The sequence below is a fragment of the Podarcis gaigeae genome (assembly GCF_964106915.1).
Source record: "Podarcis gaigeae genome assembly, chromosome: 9".
NCBI lineage: Eukaryota > Metazoa > Chordata > Lepidosauria > Squamata > Lacertidae > Podarcis > Podarcis gaigeae.
Genome location: NC_139685.1, coordinates 62,855,071 through 62,876,324, shown reverse-complemented (window position 1 = coordinate 62,876,324; position 21,254 = coordinate 62,855,071). Strand labels below are relative to the sequence as shown.

The 21,254-nt window shown below is 44.5% G+C and overlaps 1 protein-coding gene across 7 annotated transcripts in view; it reads left to right on the top strand.

Annotated features, from left to right (window-relative positions):
• Nucleotides 1-21,254, top strand: part of GRID2 (glutamate ionotropic receptor delta type subunit 2) — an 835,972-nt gene that overhangs the window by 1,987 nt on the left and 812,731 nt on the right. The gene's annotated exons all lie outside the window — the stretch shown is intronic.

Here is a 21,254-nt window from a genome sequence, read left to right as displayed (position 1 = left end):
AGCTCGTCCTCTCGAGCAGAAATCCCTCGCCCCAGGCTTCCCGCCGCTGCTAGCAGGGAAAGCCTGAAACGCCCCCCCCCCCATGTATTATAAAGCTTGCAAACCTGCACCGCACACACACGCACACTGGCCCCACGTTGCAACACAACGTACGTCCGCCCCCTTCCCCTCCCCCCCCCGTACGGAGGAACAGGTGGTTTGGCAACGTGCGCTCTTCCATTTGGCCAAGCAGATCTTCGCGAAAGGGGAGGGGACTGAGCGCCGTGGGGCTCAACCTCCCTCCAAACGGGGGGAGGCAGTAATAGCGTCCAGTCTCTCTCTCTTTCTCTGCCCCCCCCCCCCAGCCGGGAAGCCCGCGACGCGGGAGGATCGTGGGTTCTGTAAAGGTTTATACGTTGACAGGGCCTCCCGCGCGCGCCCTACGGCCACCCTCTCCAGTGCTAGATGGATGGTGGTGTCCCCTCTTCCCTTTTTTTGGGGGGGGGGGGAAGGAAAAAGGCAGCGGGAGAGCCAGCCCCGCTTCGCGTGCCTTTTCTCCAGCAAAGAGCGTTGATTGGATGCAGCACGGGAAGGGTTAAAGGAGCCGCGGCTTTCCCCTTTCCCCGCGCTCCCCCGAAGCTGCTTTTGGGCCCCACCTATTGGCAGCCGCGTTGACGGCCACACGGGGACTCGAACGCGCGAGGAGGATGAGGGGCATCGCGGTGCTTCTGATTCACAGAGCTCTTTCTGCAGGGAGAGCGAGCCCGAAGCTCGCATTTGCCAACCACTGGAGAGGGTGGGGAGAGAGAGAGGGAGGCACAGGAAATAACTCCATCCCTCGCTTGTTCAGAATCATTGCAAAAAAAGGAAAAGAGAAAAATCATCTGGCCAGGGCTTTCCCCCATCAGCATCAAACCGAGAGCATCCTCCAACTCTCTATCCCCATTCCCCTGCTTAAAATTTAAAAATTGCATCCGTGGGGGATGTTTTGCTTAGCAAAAAATAAAATAAAAATGTGTTGGGGAGGAGGAAGGAGTCTCTGTGTGTGTGCGCCCGCGTTTGCTGGACTGCTTTGTAAGCAGCGCACGCAGGCAGAGAGAGCATGGAACGAGCAGGCTGCTTTGGCTCGCAAGAAGATAAGCGATCCAAACGTACTGGGGGTGGGGGAAGCCTCAGAGTCCCCCTGCTGGCTGCATGCGGAGCAGGGGGACAGAGAGCAGGCGCGCTGCTTTCAGGTACCAGCAGAGTCGAAACTCTTGTCTCTCTTCGCTCACACTCCTCCTTCCCTCCCCCGCGCTCCAAAATGTGCACATCCTGTGCTAGAAAGGTACAAATAGAGATCGTTCCCTGCTGTTCTGGGGCTAATGCCAAGCAGTCCCCCCACCCCCAATAAATAAATAAAAACCACACAACTTGGTGTCTACCGGGGCTTCATCGTTTGAGAGATGCTCGTTTGTAAACATGTCTGCCAGCCCTTGATTGTAATGCGATGTTTGAGGGAAGAGGATCAAGGCTGAGAAATCCCTGCTTTTGAGTGTGTGTGTGTGTGTGTGAGAGAGAGAGAGAGAGAGAGAGAGAGAGAGAGAGAGAGCTCGCGCTATAGGATTTGGGCAGATTCTGGAGTGTAAGTTAGCTTAGAGTTTCTAAGGCAAGAGACCTCTGTAGGAGTCCTTGCTTGAGTCTCTGAATATCATAGGAGGGATTGAAGGTTAGCAGCGTCAGACATCCTTTAGAAAAGAGGCAGAGTATGGTTTGTTCACAGCGTTTAAAAAGGGGGGGGGAGTAAATAATTTACTTGAAATGGTGGCTTGGGGGACAAGAGTTTGGGCTTTGTTACAACCAGGTGAAGTTGCAGCCTTCTCTGTCTATGGTGAAAGGTTTTGGAGCCGTTCTTGTATTCCAGAACAATTATTTTCACCAGTGAATAGTTGGGTTGTGAGGTGTGCTGGGGGGAGAGACTCCCAGAGCAAAGACCCTTTTCTTTCTTCTTTGAGCAAACAGTTCCATGCACTGTTGCACTGTGGTTTTGCATCAAACAGCCCCTTCTCCCCACCTCTCTTCACATTAATTGCTATTTATGTTTGCTGGATGCCCACTTTAATTATTTATCGCTGGCAAATACAGCACTGTGTAATTTATTTTTATTCACCCCCCCCCCTTCTCTCTCTGGCTTTCTTGTAAGTGCCATTGGTGGTTACAAGCAGCAACAAAAGTACATTTGCTTAGAAAGGGGAGGGGGGGAATCCAAAGTGGCTTCTCAGACAATTAATTTCACTTGGAAAGACAATTAGTACATTTGACAAGGGGATTAGCTTTTTTTATGGATGGCTTTATGTTGCCATGAAGCTGGCAAATTGATAATTGTCATCCAGAGCTCTCAATCTTTCTCTCCACCCCCTCCCTTCAATTTCCTGCAGGGTATGGAAAATAAGTAGCTGGGAAACAAACAACAATTTCGTGTTAAATTGGGTCAGCAGCTAAATGCAGCAATTCTTCCAAAAGTATAGAATTCATCGCTAGTTTCCAGGTCTGAAAATCTTGTGAGCTATGACTCTGGTGTCTTCCCACCCCCACCCCTTGCACAAACTCCTACCTAACAGAAGAAGCAAGAAAGAAGAACTCTTTTTGTTCATTTAAAATTTCGGGAGAGGGTTTACAGAGAGGGTGAAAATCAACGTTAGAATCACAGTGTTTCCAAATGAGGGTTTGCAAAGGCAATGAGGGAAATGAAAGTTAAACATTCCCTTGGGGGGGAAATATTGAAGCAGCAGGTATAACAGATGTTCTGAATTCAACGAGGAAAAGACTGATGATTCCTCAATGTAATCACACTTCTAAAGTGTGCAAAAAATAATAGTTCAGTGTACCGTACAGAGAAAAGTGTGTGTGAGTGAGTGAGTGAGAGAGAGAGAGAGATAGGGTGAAAGTAACAGGGAATTCTCCAATATAAATGTAACTTGCATGTATTTCTCATCCATTTACCCAACTATGTATTTATATTTATACAGTTATCATGTAGGTTACCTGTTTAGAATAGGTATCTATGATAACAAACTCATCTCTTTGCCAGCCACCAGAATGGAAGCTAAGAGTTAGTAACAGGATATAGATGCTATCTCCCCTCGCAAACCATACTCCTCTAATTAATATAATTATTCTGGTTATATTGAAGGGAATCCATGTTGCAGGCTATGTATTTCTGAGCATTGAGAGGGTTTATATAGTTGTATGTGTTTCTGCTGACTTGAACATTACAGAGGGGAGCAGGCAGTTCAGGAGGACTACATTAAGCATGCTTATGAAAATGCTAAAAACAATCACCTCCACTGGAGGTTTTTGGTTTTTTTGTGTTTTTTGTTTGAAGCATGCACACTGAGGAAGAAGGGGTTCACTCTCTCATTTCTGACATTCTGAAACTATGCAGTTCTGCATTATGCTGCTTCCTTGAGCCTATGCATTGATTGAATAATTTCATCAGACTCACATTACTTGATTGCTTAGAAGTTTCCTAATGATCTGTATGCTGTAGGAAGAACTCAAAAGCCGTGAGCGGAATGGCAATGATATTGTGTTTTATGAGGCTATTCAAAAAGTCGCTCTGATTTATGCAGCTCAAAAGCTCTGAAGTCTTTGAGATTAGCCACGCTGCCTGCTATTTTCTTCGTACATTGCTTGTCCTATACTCTTCACTCCCTAAACACAACAGGAGTTGAGAACACTGCTTTAATTAAGCAGGGATTAGCTGGCATTTCCACCCAAGTGCACAATTTATGTATGGCTCATAGCGGGTCTCATGTTCTAGTATATTTAGTGATATGTGAGTGTCCGTTGATTTTGACCTCTAAGTCCTCCAATGAGAAGAGTGTGTGTGTGTGTTTCCATATAGGTGAAAAAAGATGAATGCATTTTCCAGGATAAACATTTTTTTTTTCTTCAGATCAGCAAGTGCTGCAATGGCATGACCTCCACTCAACTGAAAGGGAGATTTTGTGTGAATCTTCTACAAGCCCCATTCCAACAAATGGAGGATACACAGTGGTGGTACATCGTGGGTTACATTATCTGCCTCTAACCTTCTCATTAGCTTTGTTTGCCTGTAAGATTTACAGCACTCATCCTGTGCACCTTTACTCCGAGTCCCATTGAGATCAATGAGATTTGCTCACAATTGTGTAAAGGATTGCAGCATTATTACTAAAATACTAGCACATTACTGTACTAGCATAGCATTACAATGCTGTGCATTACTACTAAAATACTAGGAAAACTAGGATGGCCTTCTCAAATAGAAGTCATGTCAGATGAATATAATTTCTTTCTTTGAGTTACAAGCTCAGTGGACAAAGTCCCCAATGATATTCTGATGGAGAAGCTGGTAAAACATGGACTGGATGAGGTCACTGTGAGGTGGATTTATTATTTGTTTGTTTGTAACCAGATTTGTAGCTGGTTGACTGACTCACAGCCAAACTAGGACAACTTACTTTCCAAGCCTTACAATTCTGATCTTTGGCTACATTTACATTTACATGCAGTACACATTTCTTGATCCCAAGATGTCCTGGCTAATAGGTAACATGTCTCTTTGGGTCCCAGACAAAGCAATTTGTGGTCGACTCTAATCATCTTCTGTTCTATTTATGTAATTTGGATTTGCTAGCCCACTTGGTTTGAGGGATCAAGTACATTAATTACTATCCATTTCCTTGCACATGCTCTGTACCTTTAAGTCTTGTTACAAGAGGATTTCCCTGCAAAGGGAGACAGTCAATGCACAATTTACAGCATAAAGACCCATTTAAGTGAATGACCGATACCTTTGCTGGAAGCCAGTAATTTGCAGGGCTGAACCTGCCATGTAGCAAGTTGATGTGACCAGCTTCAGGGAGCATCATTTGGTGTGGGATAGATGAAGGCAGGAATTTATGTCTGGATGGTGCTGCAAGACTTCTTAAAGTGTTGTCCTTAGAATGGGAGGTGGGCATTTGGACTTTGCTTCAAGCAGCAAGAATGTATTGTGCACTGCAGGTAACTGGACTCACATTACTCTTCTTGAAGGTGCTCAGAGTTTAGTGTATCAATAAATCCTCACCAGTTACCTCTATTTTAAATACATAACATTGTCCATTGGGGCTCCTGGCCTCAGAGTCTGAAGGTGGAACCTAGCCTAGTGAGCTACCATGGACAGCGTACACCAAGTCATCTGAGTGCTTGTTCAGTACTGAAAGTAATAAAGGCATTCAACATTGAGAGCCAATGTGGTATAGTGGTTAGAGTGTCAGTCTCGGACCTGGGAGACCATGGTTCGAATCACCAGCCATGAAGATCGCTGAGTGACCTTGGGCTAATCACTCACTCTCAGCCTAACCTACCTCACAAGGTTGCTGTGAGAATGAAACAGGGATGAGAACTATACATGCACTTAAAAACTCCTTGGAGGAACAGTGGGACATAAATTAAATAAGCAAACATTGGCCCTTTGGATTGTTTGGCAGCATGAAGTCTTTGGATTGGCAAGGCCTGGCACAAATACTAGAAAACTGCCCATTTATTAGTTGCATTTACACCTCACATTTCTTTCAAGGGAGCATGTGTGGTTTGTCTCCCTCCATTTTGCCCTCAGGACTATCAGGTGATGGAGGCTAAGCTGAGAGATTGTGACTGGCTAGGTGGAAATTTGACATTACGTTCTCTCCAGTTCTGAAACAACACTAGCTTCCAAAGCACTTTGTCTTCTTGATCTCCAGCTTCCAACTTGTGAGGCTGGTAATCCTTCAAGTTACACCATGGCCCTCATGTGGCCCCCTGACATTTCCTTGGTTTCAGTAATGGCTTGTAGACAATCCTTCGGTTGCTATTCTCCCTTATCTTCCACATATTCCTAAGCGATGCTGGAAAAAGCAACATGCTGAAGAGAGATTTGTCATATTAATAGTTATTTGAGAGCTAATGGTTGTTGAAGGGAGAACCTGTTGCATTTTATTTGGAGCAGAAACAATAGGTTTCAGTCCATTCTTAGTTAAATTTCTTTCCATGATATTATGCACTACATGACTACAGAACATATGTATAATTTGTTTAAAAAATGGAATAAGCAGACCCGGTTCTCTGTAGTGCCATTCTTTGTTCATCATTCCACATCATTGCTCTTTTTGTGTTGCTGATAAGTTGTCTTACAGTAGCAAGCCAATCCAATGTCAGCATTAGCTGAAAGATAATCTATTAATTTAATTACAGCCATAACAGAGTGTGCAATTACTCTTCTAGTACAGCTAGAATGGAGTGATTCAGATATATATTTACAGCATTAACCCAAATTTCTTAAATGACCTTCTAGTGCCAACTTGGAAAGTGGTGTGTGAAAAGGCAGGAGATGGGGATGTAAATTAACCAACTTTTTCTTACTCCTTTCATTGCTGAGTGGCTACACTTTTCTGGATGGTTATGAAGCAACCTTGCAAGCCAATGGATGTTGTGTAGTGGTTAGAGTGTTGGAATAGGGCAAGGGTCAGCAAACTTTTTCAGCAGGGGTTCTGTCCACTGTTGCTCAGACCTTGTGGGGGGGGGCAGACTATATTTGGGGGGGGGGAAATAATGAATGAATTCCTATGCCCCACAAATAACCCAAAGATGCATTTTAAATAAAAGGACACATTCTACTCATGTAAAAACACCAGGCAGGCCCCACAAATAACTCAGAGATGCATTTTAAATAAAAGGACACATTCTACTTATGTAAAAACGTGCTGATTCCCAGACTGTCCATGGGCTGGATTTATTTAGAAGGCGACTGTGCTGGATCTGACCCCTGGGCCTTAGTTTGCCTACCCATGGATTAGGGTCTGGGAGACCAACATTCAAGTCCCCACTGCAATTTCAAGTGATAATATGCATGTGTGAATGGACAGATCTAATACCATGGATAGATCTTCCATAACATAGCATCTGAAATACAATGCTTCTCAATGGAGACAATTTGCACATGTAGCTGCCAGTCATCAGCCATCGAGAAAATAAGTGGTCTGCACATATGTGTGAACAAAGTCTGGAACTATCTGAATTCTCAGGAACTGGCATGATTATGGCATTGCTCTTAATAAAAAGCAAAGAGATGGAGGCTTATAGGAGCTAGTGAATCTGGCCATGTGGTTGGCAATGATTGCGCTTCTATTTAAATGTCACAGAAGGACCAAAATAGCATCGGAGCCTGGTAGACAAATATAGCTGCAGGCTGTGCCTTTTAGATGATGGATATCAGGAGAGAAACCCCATCATTGTAGTAATGTTCTGCAGTTTTGTCAGGATGAAAATTAGAGAAATTGAATCCATCTTGTTTATCTTGTCTGAAGTAATAACTAGCTGAAGATGGGCCAATTCATATAAACCAAAACAAACGAACAAAATCTTCACATAACATGCCCTGGGTGTCCTTGGGGGATGCTTTTCACATAGGGAATGTCATGTGTGACCTGGGCAATTAATCAGTGCAGCCATAGCTTTCTGGTGGTGATTTCTGCAATTGTGACAGCATATTTTCCAGCTGTGACTATCACAAGAAGGTCTTCTGAGTAGGTGCTGTCAGAACTGTGCATTGCCCAGGTTAAAAAAAAAAATTCTTCATAAGAATATGTTCCTGTGGATAGTTGGGGTAAATGTGTACATATCTTAAATGGTCTTGTGTATCAGTATGTGTGAGATATTAGTGAGGACAGTTCATTGCTTTTCATTGCTGTTCCACTTGAGCAGATGTTTTCTCCTTTTCCCCATCCTTCTCCATGCATGAATTCCTCTAACTTTTTGGAGCAAGTAACTTGTCAAAGATCCTGGAATTGGTGCAACTGCATACCAGGGTCTATGCAGCTGAAGAGATTCTATCTAAGCTCTAGATTTGCAATTCCAGAGTATTTTGTGCTCTGTCCTGCCAATAAGTGGCTTTCAGACCTACCATTGAATCATTTCCATATCAGCTTGTTTGTTAGGAGCCCCAACACATTTGCCAGGGTGTTGCCAAGGATTCTGCATCATGCTGCATCTAGGACCTCACTGTTGTCTCATCTGAGCTAACAGGATGGCTTAGAGCACACCTTGCATTCTCACATGCAGTGGCTGCATACAGTACAGTAGGGAAGATCAATAATTAGGGATCTGCCATGTTTCAGGGATGTTTGCCACTATTACTGATCAAGACCGCTTAATTTCTTTCAGAGAACTGCCAAGTTTGCTCTAAACCAGCGTTTTCCAACTTGGTTCCCTCCAAATGTTGTTGGACTCAAACTCTCAAAGACCCAGCCAGCATGGCACATTGGTCAGGAATGATGGGAGCTGTAGTCTGAAAAGATCTAGAGGGAACCAGATTGGGAGAGGCTGCTTTGGATCATAACTGGAAGAGGAGGAAGCAGTCTTGAGGAGCAAAGACCCTAATGTGTGTGGTGGTGCTACTCATACCCTCCACTTCCATCGCCTGTGCACCTGTGCACAACATAGAGTTCTCTCGTGTTTCCCATGTAAACATGTTGGGTATTAGTGTACAGGATCGATGTGCCTCTCAGGTGTCTTTGCATCTTGCATATATTTATGCTGTGGTGCCCCAAACCTCATTGTGAAATGGAAGCTGAAGATCCACAAGATATGGTAAACTTTCAAACAGCCAGTGATTAAAAGGACTTGGCTAGACTGGAAAGCTTGAATATAGACTGGTTCTTGTTATTCTTATCACATGACTACTCCAGGTATGTGTGAACAGGAAAGCTTCTGCTGTATAGCTTTACATTTACTTTGCCATAGGTTAGATTTTGCTGGATTAGCTATGCGGCAAAAGCACTCCATATCCCAAAAGGCCAACATTTGTGGTTTCAACAAAGATAATATAGCAAAATATTATATTTATATGTGATGCTCAAATTATATTTCAGGGCTGTACTAGGGTGATAAACACAGTGGTTTCAGCAGTTGTTGTCTGATTGGAATGAGATTTGTGAGAGCAAGGTTAAATTTAAAGTAGGTTTCCTGAGCACACAATGGACTGAGAATTAGAGATGGAGGGAGGAGGAAGATGAAAGGCAAAAAGTTTCTTGAAAGTTGTGCTAGGTTTATCTGACAAGCCATGCTTAAAAAAGAAATTGTAAAGAAAGATGAGGGAGGAAATGAAAGGAGAGGGAGAGAAAAAAAAGATATCAAAAGCAAAAAGTCCCCAGTAGGCAATAAGCTGAAGCTTGCGCTGGAGTATTGTATGGTATTTCTGCTATAGTGGAAAAGATTTAAATCAGAAATCTTACACATAGTATTTAGCAGAAAAATGCTGTGTGCGTTTTACCAAGTTTGGCAACACATATAAGATAAATGATAATTATTCCTAATTATTATATAATTATTGCTCATGAACAAATCAATCATTATGTGATTAATAAAGTCTGGATTTGAAATGGACTGATAATTCTTAATTTTTATCAGGCAGACTTAACATAACTTAAAGGATCCAACATTTCTTTTTGCTCCCTACTCTTATTTTACTTCATTGGCTGTTCCTAGGGCTGCCCAGCTTCCCTCAGCCTAGTCAGGAAATACTCATAGGCTGTGTAGCAAAACTCTCCCAGAACTCCACTGCTAAAGTTAAACATCCCCTCTTTACATCTACCAACCACCCAAGTTGTACATGATGTTGGGATATGAAAAGAAAGAATCCCTCTTCAGGCATTGGCAAACATGTGTAGGTTGGGAATGTGTGAAGAGTCAAGGATGTCCACATGAATCCCACCCCATAATGCTCCCATAATGTGAAGTCACTCTCAGACCACAGGCAAAAAATTAGGCGGAGCAATGAATGCAGCTCATTGTCCAATTGATTATATTCCAGCCATGCAAAACTCAGATGTTTCTGCATGGCCACTAGCTATGATGACTATGTCTTGATGGTTGGGATCAGCAGTAGGTCTGGTTTAGCCCTCACAAGTGGGGAGAGTGCTTTTGCACTTAGTTCCTACTTTGGTTTTCCCAAACCAAACAGTAGCTGGCCATTGTGAGAGTAGAATGCTCTACTTGATGGGTCACTGGCCTCATCAAGCAGGCTCTTTTTATGTTTTAACATTCTCTGCCAATCTCTGCCAAGCAGCTACATAAGGTTCCAGGGGTTCCAGGTGCTTATGCTGGAATGAGTTTCCTTTGGGAAGATTGAGGTACAGCAGAGACTAGTGTCTTTAAGAAATATGGTTTATGAGCACATATTTACACCTGGAAGTCTGAAGTAGATGAGGTGCAGAACATTATACCCCCAGAGTGTCTCTCGTTGCCCCTCTCACGGCTTCAGCAAGGTTGGGTCCAAAGTAGCAGTCAGGCATGGCTCCTAGTCTTTTAGTGCAGCTTCCTCCAGCCAGCACCAAGCTGGTTTTGCTTTGTTCTCCTTCTCTTTCCCAGCACACCTTTAGCCCCCAAACCCCAAGCCTCCTGTGAACTTTTCCTGGCACCTTTCACACACCCCTCACCTTGGCACCCTCTGTTTTGCACAGACCTGAGCACCTTCCTTGATGTATAGATAGATGCCTGGGCATTGTTTCATAATGGCATATATTTAACCAACCTGGCCAGGCTAGTTTGCGTAGTCTAAACCCAGGAATTTCCTTTAGCACAGTTCAGGAGAACTACTGTGGCCTGTATCCTTTCCCTTCAATATCCCAAATATTAGCTTGGTTCTGACATTTATTGATTTCTTGGGTTTAGTGAGGTCTCAACCCACCCCCCTGCAAACTTTTAACAATAGCAAGTGTTTTAGACAATATTGAGGCAACCAGTGTTGCTGTGGGAAGTAACCATGCCAACTAGGTGATTCAAGTGATAGGCGGTTGCAAACATTGTTGCTGACAATGGCAACCTGGTATATTGCCTAGCTAAGATATGAATAGGGATGCCACAAAGATCAATGATTCCTCCACTCCCCATATGAAGCTTGAAAACTTGCTGGTGTGGATGAGTGCATGGATAGCAAACATTTTCATTGCATTTGTGAAAAATAAAAGCAAGAGGCTTAACAATACAAGCTGTTGTGAAATAGAGCAACTGAATATGCCATGCACAAGAGTGATTCCATTCTGCATTAGAGTGCTTAGTAATATTGTGATTTCAAATGGGGAATGATGTGCAATTAGGTCAATTGCATATGTGAGGCATATAAACGGTTCATAAATGATTCCAATCACCCTGATTTTTAATTATGTGAGCAGTTGAGTCTCTGCTCAAACATAGCACAGAACTAAGTGTCGGTTCAGATGCTGACAATCTCTAGAGGAGATGCTGCCAGTTTTTGAACTGTACCAGTTGCAGCTGCTCATGTGTTGGCTTTGTCACTGCAGATGGCCCACACTAATGGATCAGACCTCCATAATCCATTGCCCAGGCTTCTGTCCCAGGGAAGTCACTTTGGTGGTGCTAGCACGGTGGTTTAAGGCATATTTAGTTGTCTCTCAAGACAGATGGATGCCAAAAGTCTAGCAACCTGCCCAATGCTCAGGGTGGGGCAAGGAGGGCAACCCCACTCCCTATTAATCATGCTGTGCCATTTTCATGTGTGTACATAATTTCCATTATTTAAGTGTGTGTTCAAGATTATGTGTATGTCAGAGCTGCCCGATGTCCCAGCTCACAAAGGACCAACGCCAGTTCGTTGTTATATACAAAAGTCTTTATTGAAGTTCAGTTTCGATTTCAAAGCCGCAGCGCGCAGCTCTACGTCTCAACTCTAGACCGCTGAAGCTCCGTCTGAATCTCCTCCCCCCAAACACCAGTTTAAGACTCTAGCCTTGCTCCACCTCTTCCTTTGCTCTTTCCTCCTCTGGGTCCGCCTGTCCGCTGGGGTCTTGCCCTTTCTAGACTCTTCTGACGCTGAGTCCCCTGAGTCTTCCCCCCATCTCCGGCGGGCTTTAGGACCTGGTTCCCAATCCGGGTCTTCTGCTGTCCCGCGCGCCTGTACATTCGAACTTGGCGCGCGCGCCCAGCTGGCAACCTTTCTCCTGACCGTTACACTGCTCCTGTCACTGCTTCCCCCTTTGGGGAGGCTAGCTGGACCTGACTTCCCCTCCGTTCCCTCACTCTCCGATAGAGGCGTGGTCAGCCCTGACTCATTTTCTCTCCCTGCTGGAGGAGACGCTGGCCCTGATACATGGGACTCTTCCCCCCCACTACGCTCTGGTGGGGGAACTGGTCCTGATCTCCCACTGCTGCTTTGGGAGTCCCTGCTGGCCCCTTGTTTCTGGTGCATCCCCCCTGGGACCCCCCTTGCCCTGGCCCTCGGCGCCCCCCTTTGGGAATCTTCTGATTCGCTGGAGAAGCTCATGGAATCTCTTGTGCCACTGTCATACTCCCCTACGCTGCCCTCGGATTCTTCCCCTTCGCTCTCCATCTCCTCTCTCCCCTGTGCCTCTGCTCCTGAGCCCCTGACAGTGTATCTGCCACTGTGTTTGGAGGACAATGCACCAATGAATTGATTTGGAAAAGAATGTTCTCTGTGGTGGCACTTATATGATGGAACAGTCTCCTCTTAGAGATCCAATGGACACCTTCTGCAATGTGTTTCTGCCAGTAGTCAGAGACATTATTGCTTGCCAAGGCATTTCTGGACTCTCCACCAATCACTTTTTGTTATATATCCTTGATCTACTGAATTACGCATAATAAATATGCAATTTTGGGAACTTTCATTATTTTGCATTGCTGTACACTGCTTCGATATATTTTGTAAAAAGTGGTATCAAGGTAAAGGTAAAGGTAAAAGGGACCCCTGACCATTAGGTCCAGTCGTGGACGACTCTGGGGTTGCGGCGCTAATCTCTCTTTACTGGCCAAGGGAGTCGGAGTACAGCTTCCTGGTCATGTGGCCAGCCTGACTAAGCCACTTCTGGTGAACCAGATCAGCACACGGAAATGCCGTTTACCTTCCCGCCAGAGCAGTACCTATTTTATCTACTTGCACTTTGACGGGCTTTTGAACTGCTAGGTTGGCAGGAGCAGGGATCGAGCAATGGAAGCTCACCCCGTCGCAGGAATTTGAACTGCCGACCTTCTGATCGGCAAGCCCTAGGCTCTGTGGTTTAGACCACATCGCCCCCTGCCCCCCTAAAAAGTGGTATCAAACTCTTTAAATAATTATCCTCATCATCATCCAAGCATGTGTGCTGATAGATGCAGACTTTATCTAATGTTCACTTCTTTGTCCATGTTTTTAGAGACAACATGATTGCAGAAACTAGGTAACTCATGTGTGCCTGCATATGCCTAGGTCTCACATGGCGTTAAATGCACAGTAGGTCAGCCCTTCGACTCTACCCTCAAAGGAGACAAAAATGGCACAGCAAATCCTTTAATGGGGAGCATGGTGGGGTCAAAAGCATTTCCAGGAGCATCGGATCAGAGCTATGTATCAAAATGGGGGGTCACTGACTTTTGAAAGCAATGCACATCCACCTTTTTGGGAGGGTGGGGGTGTCATTGCCTTTAAAAATCACATCTGCATGAAATCTGCTAGGAAGAGGTGTGAATGTTTTTCATAATGAAAAGAATGAAGCAGGAAGACAATGCCATCATTTTTGCAATATTATAGAAAGCAAAGCTGTGAAGGAGCTGGAAACAAAAGAGGAAAAGTCACTCTGGTCATTAAATTAGCAGTTGCTGCTCTCTCTTTCCCCCCTCCCCCACAAAAATATTTTTGCATGTTGTTAAGCCTGCCAACTGTTCCTAAGGCTGCAATTAATTGGCTCTTTGTATTGAGGAGAGTGCAACTGTTTTTAGAAAATACTAGGTTCATAGTCTCCTATCAATGCCACAAAGCAGAAAGGCAGCTTCGTGCTTTGTGAACAGTGCTGAGAATGCCGGGATTGTTCACGGTGGTAGCTTTGTATTCCAAGTGCGTTATGGAAATTGACAGTTTGTAAACTTGCGAGCTGTTAAAATAGCTCCTGCAACCTCTCCACTTTTCCTAATTTGGTTTTCAGAAAGTGCTCCCTTTCCCTTCCTCTCATCACCTCCGGCATCTGCAATGAAGGAGAAAATATATGCTGTTTAGAGCTAATCCCTTTATGGTTTTTTCAGACAGCCCCACATATTACTGATGTTGCAAAGACTACTTTAGCCAAAGAGAGGCAGACCACCATGATCTTTTGCTCTTGTTGTTTGATGTCATGCGCTACAGGGAAAAAACGCCCGATAAGTGCATTCTGAAGGGGTGTTCTCTTATCAGTCTGCTACTTATGCTTCCCGAGACCTTGGTTCAGCTGTTCTGGAACACAGGGAAGCACCATCTTTGATGGTTAATTGCTTGCAGATCTTAACGCGGCTGTTCTCAGCTTGCTCCCTCTGGTAAACACAGGCCTGCTGGATCACCATAGGCTACAATTTCTCCCGGTAGTGGATTGTTTAGTAATTGCATGAAGATAGGGAAAGAAAGAACAACCTGAAGTCATAGAAGTGCCAAGGAAACTGATGATGTGAAGGAAATGAAAGCTGTTGGCAAAACTAATAGAGAGGGTAACAGAAACAGAACTGAGGGGTCTACTTCCTAACCCCGCTGTCTTTTATAGGCAGCTTTCCATCCGTGTCAAATTTCTCTCTTGAATAGATCCTTTAACCATGAGGAGCCTGTTATCCATTAAAATGCTTCCCTTTGGCTCAAGGGAACTGGCTTACTGGAGGACCCAAGTGACGACTGTGGCTTCCTCCCCACTTCCTGGCTGCCTTCAGCCATCTTTTTCATAGATCCTGTTCTCATATATGAGGGCTCTGGCAAGGTAGGAATGCCTCTTGAATCCCCACAATATTTATATACAGTCATACCTCGGGTTGCGAACGCTGTGGGTTGCGCATTTTCGGGTTACGGACGTGCCAAACCCGGAAGTTCTGGAACGGGTTACTTCCAGGTTTCGGCATTCGCTCATGTGCAGAAGTGCTAAATCATGCTTTGCGCATAAGCACCGAATCACATCGCACATGTGCGCAGATGCGACGCTGCGGGTTATGAATGCTGCGGGTTTTAAATGTGCCTCCTGCACGGATCACGTTCGCAACCCGAGGTTCCACAATACATGTGTTAAGACTTCCAAGATGGATCCCAAATGGAGGAGGGGGTCTGTTGCACAAATATTTTCCTCACTTTTGAAAAGTGATCATCTTTTGTCATGAGAACATACGTGTCAACCTTTTTTGGTGTGTGAAAAATATGTATACAGTGTGGGCACATTCTATGGATTTTTGTACGGTTTCTAATGTAATATTTTTTCTTCTTGGTGTTTTTAAAACGTTGTAAGTCATTAGAGGGACGCGGGTGGCGCTGTGGGTAAAAGCCTCAGCGCCTAGGGCTTGCCGATCGAAAGGTCGGCGGTTTGAATCCCCGCGGCGGGGTGCGCTCCCGCTGCTCGGTCCCAGCGCCTGCCAACCTAGTGTTGGAGATAAGCAGTGTCGAGTGCACAGCGGAATGATGAAAAGTACGTGCCAACATGCTCTATATTACTTTATTTACACTTCAAAGCTGGTAATTTACAGGAAAACATCTTCCCTCTGCCGGAGCAGAGAAAGGCATCCTCTCTCCTCTAAAGCACGGAGAGAATCACCACACTGAACTGCAAAGAACAGTGAAAAACAGGAAACCAGTGTACGTCACATCCAGCCTCCTTTCCCGTGAGAAAACCCAACAGCACTTGACTGCGGAATGTAAACATTGTCTTGTGACAAGCACTTCGCTGCTCAGTGAAGGAAGCAGAAACCAACATCCTCCCCCTTTCTGTGAACATCACTGGGCAGCGTGTTCGTACAATATCAGTACAAACCCAACTTCTGCACATAGGTACAGTGTTGATCCCTTGATACAATCTTGGACAATACATCAGCAGGAATTTCATTACCTGGCATATAGGACACCGTTACGAGTCCCTTTTGAATACGTTCCCTAGCATGTTGCAACTTTAATTGCAAGTGCTTCGTGCTTTGCTTACAACCTTCAGAATTCAGCAAAGCCAAACATGCTTTGTTGTCCTGGTAAACCTGGATTGGACATTTGACAGGAATTTTCATGTCTTTGCACAATTGTAACAACCATTCACAATCCTTAAGTGAATAAGACAGTGCGTTCAGTTCAGCTTCACAAGTACTTAAGCTAACTGTTGTTTGCTTCTTGCATGACCAATCAAATAGACCCTGATTGTACTTATAGCAAACTCCAGACGTACTTTTCCTGTCTGTAGTGTCACTTCCAAAACTTGCATCTGCAAATATCTCAAGACCACCAGACTTCTGATTGTTAAATCTCAGTCTGTAATGCATAGTGCCTTTCAAATACCGCGCTATGCGTTTCAGAGCTTTCCAATCCTTAACAGTAGGATTGTTGACTTGTCTGCTTAGCAAATTACAGCTAACAGCAATGTCAGGTCTTGAACATCTGGCAATGAAGTTTAGCTTGCCTAGCACACTTCTGTACAGTGTAGTATCAGAAAATGCTTCTCCAGTGTCATCTACCTGATAACCTGTTGTCATCGGTGTGTCTACAGGGTTAGCATCCATCAGGTTTAGTTTGCTTAACACATCAGCAATTTTACGTGACTGGTGTACTAGAATGTTACCATCTTGATCTCTCTCTATTTCCAGAGATAGGTAGTTGTTTATCTCACCAAGATCTTTCATGTCAAAGTGCTCTTTCAATTGAGCTAGGGCATTATTGTACATTGTGACATCCTTCCAAAAGAATAAAAGATCATCAACATAAAACATACAATACAGTTTCTTTTGCCCCTCCTCTTTGACAAATACACATGGATCAGCTTTCCCTTGCTTAAAACCTAGAGAAAACAATACTTCAGTGAGTTTTGTGTGCCAACACCGTGCACTTTGTTTGAGACCATAAAGGGACTTCTTCAGAGCACAAACAAATCCCTGTTTTACCTGTACGCCATCAGGTGGAAGCATATAAAGTGATTCATCTAGAGATCCGTACAGAAAAGCTGTATTCACATCATGGTGACTAATGTGTAGATTCTCTTCTGCAGCTAGCTTGAGCATAAGCCTAATGCTCTCATACCTCACGGTGGGTGAGTAGGTCTCGTGATAGTCTTCACCTGGTACCTGTGCAAAACCTCTGGCTACCAATCTGGCTTTGTGTCTGACTATCTTGCCATTTTGATCAGTCTTCGCTTTGAAGACCCATTTGCTTCCAAGCAGTTTCATTCCTGGAACTACTGGAACAAGGTCCCATGTTTTGTTCCTTTCCAAGGAATCAAGCTCAGCCTTCATGGCATTTAACCATGGCTCAGCTTCCTTTGAATCCAAATCCTGGATTTCTTGGAAACTTGAAGGTTCAAACACCTTCTTGGAGCTTTTAACAGCTGTTACTGCTATCTTAGCAAACTCATCAGCAAATCTCTTTGGAGGTCTGCCTTTTGTTGCTCTCTGTGACCTACGAATTAGCCTTAAGTCTTCAATACTCTCCTCTTCCTTCTTAGGAGAAAAGTGACCTATTGTGAACAATGGTTCCTCCAATTCTTGATCAGAGCTTTCAGAGGGTCGCATAGAGGCTTTCGCACTCTTGAAATCCTCTGAATCACCCGATTCAGTTTCAGACTCAGAATCAGAACCTTCATCAGTGGGTGTGGGTTGTTGCGGTTGCTTTTGACTATCCTCAGTTTCATCACTGTCATCAGGATAACATTGGAAAATTCCCACATTCTCCCCCCACTTGGCATTGTACTCAACACTTCTTGTGAGCTTAATTGCCTTAGAGTCAGTCATCATTATTCTGTAAGACCCTTTCTGATAACCTAGAAAGATACCATGCAATCCACGCTTGTCTAACTTGGAGCTTTGTGGTGAGTGAACCCACATGTCAGAACCAAAAATTTTCATGTGTTTGATGTATGGCTTCTTGCCAAACATCTTCTCATAGGGGGTACAACCAATCGCTGAAGATAACCTGCGATTATAACTGTAAGTGAAACATGAGAGAGCTTCGGCCCAATAACTCTCTGGAAGATTGGCATCATGCAGCAAGGTTTTTAACCCTTGAAGCAATGTCTGATTTGCTCGTTCCGCAAGTCCATTCTGCCATGGCGAGCGAGGACTAGACAAATCGTGTTGAATTCCTTTCTCAGTCAGAAAAGCTTCAAACTGCTGAGAAGTGAATTCTCCCCCGCGATCACTGAAAAGAATTTTTATCTTCTTACCATGCACATTTTCCAACCAAGTACAGAATTCCTTGAACCTTGGAAAAGCCTCTGATTTCTGCTTGAGATTGTACACATAAATATACCTGGAAAATGCATCAATGAGAACCATGAAGTACCTGTTTCCACCCAAAGAGGGCGCTAGTGGTCCAACCAAATCAGCATGAACAACCTGGTATGGTTCTGTAGCTTGCCTACTAGACACCTTACCTTTCGCAGCCATTTTTACCTTGTTTGCTGCGCATGCCTTGCACTTCATGTGGTACCTGCAGGGTTTAATAGTCATACCTTCAACCAAGGCAGGCATTTTAGATACTGCCTCAAAATGCAAATGACCAAATTTTCGATGAAAATCATGAATACATTCTGCATGCAAACTTTTGTTAGAACCTGCAATGCAACAAGTGTCATCCTGCACAACATCATCAAAATACAAAACATACAAACGATCAACATATTCAGCATGCAATACATAATCATTTTTCTTTGTGATGATGCACCTTTTGTTCTTAAAGGAAACGTCAATTTTCCGCTCATTCAGCTGTCCAACGCTGAGCAGATTATGCTTGGCATCTGGCACATAAAGCACATCCTGTATCGATAAGTCCAAACTGTGAAGAACAACAGTTCCGTAGCCTTTACTGGGAATTGTGTGGTCATCCGCCTGGTGAATCGCACCTTCCTGCGGTGTAAAAGACACGAACAGTCGCTTATCGTTGCACATGTGGTGCGTTGCAGCCGAATCAACAACGAAGAAAGATCTAGACGTCTTCTGGACCTCTGCAACCTTTGGAGTGAAGCGTGAGACCATTGCCTTGTGCTGCGTTGTCCTGGACACCGGACCTTTGCCTTTGCCTCGGCCTTTTCCACGCGATGAGCTTTCGCTGCGCTGCTCTGTCTTGGCCCTGGGATATCTGCATTCCCTCTTCATATGGCCTAGACGTCCACACGTGTAGCATTTCACTGCCTTCAAAGCTTTGGCGCCATCTGGTGGTTCCACTGCACTCTGGGATGACGTCTGTGAAGACTCCCCCTTGCCCATGCAGCTATCACCCTGGCGGTCTGCTTCATTCTGAATCATGGCAGTATCACAGGCTACTCTGAGCTGAGCATGTGGCTGATTGGCATCAAATTCCCCACTTGCCTCATCCAGCCTTCTGCAGCTAGCCATCATGACTTTGGCATTAGCCTTCTGCGTCATCTCTGCTGCTTTAAATCAGGCTGCTTCATACAAGCTGCGTCTGTGTACAGCTGCTTCAATCCAAAAGCAAATTCAAAAGTACTTTCGATTTCCAGCCTCTGCCTGTGAACCTGTGCCTTTCTGCTTAACTGCTTTGCTTATCTGCAGCTGCTTCAAACCGCATTCCAAAGGCAAGTTCAAAAGTTAAAGTTCTCTCTGCTGTCTTAAATTCATGCTGCGACACTGCTGCAGCTGCTTTACTTTCGATTTCCCCCAGCATAGGAAAAATTTATCCTTCTAGCCTTTTGCCTGTACCACGGCAAAACCGGCTATAAAAGTTCAAAGTCCAGCCATAAAGCCATTAATTAGAAGCTGGCAGGCTGCCCGGAGCAGTAGCACATACCTCATCAAATCATCTTGACGCGCAGAGATATCGTCCGATCCGGCCCTCTGCATTCCGATCCTTTGCCGGCACTCCAATTCTTTGCTCCTTTGTTCCTTTGCCAGGAGCCCGACTTCTGGAGTCCATTCTCAAAACACTGCGTTTTTCTGGGCCCATAACCAAATGTTGGAGATAAGCAGTGTCGAGTGCACAGCGGAATGATGAAAAGTACGTGCCAACATGCTCTATATTACTTTATTTACACTTCAAAGCTGGTAATTTACAGGAAAACATCTTCCCTCTGCCGGAGCAGAGAAAGGCATCCTCTCTCCTCTAAAGCACGGAGAGAATCACCACACTGAACTGCAAAGAACAGTGAAAAACAGGAAACCAGTGTACGTCACATCCAGCCTCCTTTCCCGTGAGAAAACCCAACAGCACTTGACTGCGGAATGTAAACATTGTCTTGTGACAAGCACTTCGCTGCTCAGTGAAGGAAGCAGAAACCAACATCTAGCAGTTCGAAAGCACCCTCGGGTGCAAGTAGATAAATAGGGACCGCTTACCAGCGGGAAGGTAAACGGCGTTTCCGTGTGCAGCTCTGGCTCGCCAGAGCAGCGATGTCACGCTGGCCACGTGACCCGGAAGTGTCTTCGGACAGCGCTGGCCCCTGGCCTCTTAAGTGAGATGGGCGCACAACCCCAGAGTCTGGCAAGACTGGCCCGTACGGGCAGGGGTACCTTTACCTTTACCTTTTAAGTCATTTACAGAGTCTTTACGTGGCAATAAGCGAAGGTATTAAATCGATTAAACAATGATGATGAGGATGGTGATCTGTGTTAGCTTGGTTTAACTCCTTAGTTTCACTCAGACCCCATTTACACCATACACTAGATGTGCTAGAATACCAATCAATCAATCAATCAATCAATCAGTCGTTTTATTTGTATGCTTCTTTTCCAAAGTTAAAGCCATGCCCAAGGCGGCTTGCAACATATATAAAAAAAATACATAACTACAAAAATAACAAAAGCAGTCATAAATCATAAACAGCATCAAAAAGTACTTGACCAAATCGAACAATTTCCACATAAATCATAAGATCCCAGATGAAGATACAAAAAAATTAATGGCAACAACTGTCTCTCAACAAAACCCCCTAAACAACGCCTCAGCCCAAGATTCTGTTCAGCAGCCTCAGCTTTCAATACTTTCAACAGTCACAGCCTTCCCCCAAGAATTATGGGTGCTGAGAATTGTTAGGAGACCCCTATTCCCCTCACAGAGCTACAGTTCTTAGAGTTCTGTGTGAAAAGGGGTTGACTGTTAAACCACACTCAGAACTGTAGCTTTGTAACAACTCTTAGCACACTTAACAAACTATAGCTCCCTGCATTCTTGGGGGATGCCGTGACTGTTTAAAGTCGTGTCATAGTGCTTTAAATATATGGTGTGAACGTGTCCTCAGTCTTATATTTGGACTGTAGTTTATGTGTATGTGTGTGTCAATAACATCCACAGAATTGCA